Here is a 4,144-nt window from a genome sequence, read left to right on the forward strand (position 1 = left end):
GGTTTGGTTTACCTAATAACCCTGTGGCAGGTCATCTCAGTCCTGAGACTGAAGACATTGAGGTTGGGAGAGGTGGCAGAGCAAATAATTCCAGACCATGACGTGGTTCGTCTGATCTTCTATTAATCCTCTGCTTTATCTGTTGTACAACATGGCCTCCTTTGCAGAGAAAAAGCCTGTATTGACAGGTGATCTGCCCTCTAAATCTCTTGATTCTGGGCATTGTTTTAATTAGGACAGGACTTTATGGAGTCTCTTGTATTGTTATGTATGTCTATGTTAGGATGGTCAGAAAAGGGAAATTGTTTTAGTAGTTAAGAAACTGCTGAGTATCCAAAAAAAAAGAAAAAAAAGGAGAAGGAAATATATTATTTAGTACAAAAAAGAGAACACTGGAGTTGCTAAAACAAAAGATGATTTGAATAATTATGAGTCTACAATCCAAATGAGTCTATAATCTTGCTAGTGAGATTCCCTGAAGGCTGTTCTATAATCTTGCTGAGCAACTAGTGAGCAAAAAAAAATGTTGAAAAAAACAAAGGCTCTTCTGCCAGTTCCCTGTTGTGGTTGTGGGACAGATCTGTGTAATAAAGTGCTATTTAAAGTATCAGCAATAGTTTTATGCAGCCGATGCAGCAGTTATTTAATGCTAAAAAGAGATTCGTTGAATACTGTGGCTGAACCGTATGAAGACGGAGTTTTAGCTACATAAATGATTGAAATTCCACAACATTCCTGAAAGATTGATAAATATTTTTCTCTTTTTGTCACAGAAGAGGTCCAGGTAATAATAATAATAATAATAATAATAATAATAATAATAATAATAATAATAATAATAATAATAATAATAATAATAATAAAAACTATGGTATCTTATTTATAAAATTTTTACTTCTTCCCCATAGTATTTGTTACAATAGAAAATCATCCTTTATATTAATAGAATTGGGACAGTAATGAGGGAAAAGCTTCATGAGCTTCACGTGCTTCATGATTATTTTGCAAGTTGACTCATTACTCTGGTTTTGGTTGGTGACTGAATGGCAGACACTTCTAGCTGGTTGTCACCCGAGGGCTCTGAAAGCTCTAGCACTCAATCTGTTGCTTTTTCACTCTTTTATTCTCTTATTTCTATCTGACATATGTATTTCCACACAGATTCATACACACTTTATATATACCCATCATTGACACCAAAGCAATATGACTGTTTTTTCGGCAAACATACCTGGATAGTATTTATAATATCCAGATGCAGCCTGTTTCCTTCAAAATGAAAGCAGGTTTCTACATTATTGCCATGTTCAAGATTTTTGGGATTTCACTTTTTTGAACATTTTTTTTAAAAAATATCATCCAGGGTGTTAAGTTTTGCTCCGTAAAGTGGGTTGATTTTTGGTAAGGCTGAAAGCCATTTGGAAACAAGTGAGATAGATGATGAAACTGAGTAACATAAATTGTGGTAAAACATGGGCCAGGAATATGAGCAGTCCTGCCTGAGGAGATCCCACTTCTTGTTTCTTGTTACTTGTTTTATAAGAGCATTTAAAAAGGACAGTGATTTTCTGTTCCCATGCCTGCCTTCTGCGGAGTCAAAATGCCAAGACCCTGCCTGCCTGCCTGAGCGTCATCTAACTTTTCAGACTTACCAGCCCTGATCCTGCCGTGACCTCTGATGATGTGAACTACAGGACCCTCCCTCAGTGCTTAGCAGCTCTGCACTTTGGCCCATGTTACTCCTTGTGGAACAGCCTTTCATCCTTATTCTCACTGATTTGTATTTATTACCCTTTCATTCCAGAAAAGCTTGAATGTGGCCCTCTTTATCCCTACACATCCTTAAGGATCTATATAATTACAGTTGCCATGTCTTCCCAATTGGAAATTAATCTCCCCGAGCTTCCCTAGAATTCCACGTTGCCCTTGATTTTTTGGTATAGCTATTAGATTCCAAGCTTTTTGTTGAAGTGCCTTCAGTTTTTAGCATCTAATCCAGTTTCTTCTCCAATTAAATGGGAATAATAATAAGAGACCTATATTTTTCTTTCTTCTTCCCCATCCCCTGCAATTCATTTGCTTATTCACTTACTTAAGAATGATCTATAGATAAACAACAAAGCACTGTGCAAGCAATGAGCATGTAAAGATCAGTGTGGTTAGTTTCTTCTTATTCTGGGGTTCAGAGCTTGCTAGGGGAGCCCGTGACATAGTGGAGTTATTGTAAAACAGTGCAACAAGGGCTATTGCAGAAATAAGTACGGGGTTAAAAGTTGTGACCCAGAGGAGAGAGTAATAAATTCTACCTTCGGGCGGTGGGGGACGGCTCCATAGAACAGAAGACACTAGGTCTGTTTCTCAAAGGACAAGTAGGTGTCACCAAGTAGAGAAAGACCAAAATGGCACTCCAGAGAGGGAAAAAAATATATAAAGTCATCAATATATAAGAGGATATGCTACCTTTGGTCAACTGCAAAAATTTGAGATTTGGTAAAAAAATGGAGATTAGGAGGGAGGGGGACAGATTTTGGAGAGTGTTGTGTACTATGCTAAGGAGTTTGGACTTTGTGTAGTTGAAGGGGAACCCCTAAAGTAATTAAATTACTGGGGTAATAGGATTGGGTTGAAATTTAGAAAGGCCTTGGAGCAGTGAAAAATGGACTTTGGAGGGGAGTGGTGGAGAAGAAGGAAAAAGAAAAATAGAATGTAAGCTGTCTATCTGGTTAGGATGCTAACATAAAAGTTCAGGTGAGAATTGACGCATTCCTGAACTAAGTCAGAGGCAGAATGGGGAGGGAGGGTAGGCCAGGTCTGAGAGATATTTAGGGGACAGAGTAGACAGGATTTGTGGCTATGCTTTTGGACTGATGCAAGGAGCAAATGTAATAATATACTTCCAAGAATCAAATTTGATGCGCTCCAGGAAGATAAAGAATCATCAGATAACTGGTGACGGGATTGGTATAGCTTATATATTACCTAAAAGAAAATGTATCAGAAATGTCTGCCAGATTAAGCCACGTATTTCCTCCAGTATATTAAAAAATGTGACTTGAATGAAAATATTTGAAGAAATGAAAATTCAAGCTAACTTGATTATTTTCTGCCAAATCTTTAATCCAGGTCCAGTGACCATGAAACACTAAACTTGGCAGAAATGGTGGCGGTGAGATAAAGAGAAGTGGGGTGAAAGAATAAGAGGAGGGGCAATCTAGGCCTAGGACTCTCACAGGTCCACGCACCGTGCTCTGCAAGTGTGGGCCTTTGCTACCTAGAAGTTGGTCTTTACTTTCCCCTCAGGGGCTCTAAGGAAAAGCACTGCCTGTATCTTCCTTCCTTCATCATCTTCTTTTGTGGCAAAAGAAGGCCAACCACAATGGTTTGGAAAGACGTGTAGCTTTGTTAATTCCCCACAAAAAGTGAGATCTGGGGGAGCCTAAGTGAGTTGTTTGCAAGACATCATCAAAATGAGCAAGTCTGCCCCCAGGGGAACTAGGGCATGGCTCTAACTCAGGAAAAACCCAGGACTGACCACGCCTTCAGATAGTAGGGGTTCATCAGGTGGTCAAACATTGGAAAGAGAGAAGGATACACACAAAAGGCAGAGATATAACACAGAATTCTGCATTGACCTATTTGTAAGAGCTTGAGACCTGGAATTGTGGGAAATGAGATTGGAGAATGAGGCAAAGGCTGGATCTTGGAGGGCCTTGAATTCTGTTCAAAGGAGTTGGTATGGAGGAGAGAGAGCCCCACCCCACCCTGAAATAACTCAATCAAGGAAGAACTAGGATCAGATTGTAGTTTAGAAAGACCTGGAGGCTCTGTGGAGGATGGGTTGTGGCACACAGCCTACGTGAGGAGGGCAAGATTTCAACTTCCTGGTTGCCCAGCAAGAACACATGGGATTTGATAAGGGTGTTTGCATTGTGCCGCTCCCCAGGCCCAGGAGAACTGAACTTAGGGGATGCACTGTGAGCAAGGCGTCAGGTCTTTACTCCTCTGTCATCTTTCATCACTTATAAGCCTTCTTCACAGCAGCCTCTCTGCTCTAGCCTGAGAATCATTGGTTCTTGCCCCAGGTGGGAGGAGGAGCAGAGAACAGGAGGTTTCAGTGGAGCCCCATTAATCACCAAGGAGAGGC

The sequence above is a fragment of the Camelus ferus genome, chromosome 1, assembly GCF_009834535.1.
Source record: "Camelus ferus isolate YT-003-E chromosome 1, BCGSAC_Cfer_1.0, whole genome shotgun sequence".
Taxonomy (NCBI): domain Eukaryota; kingdom Metazoa; phylum Chordata; class Mammalia; order Artiodactyla; family Camelidae; genus Camelus; species Camelus ferus.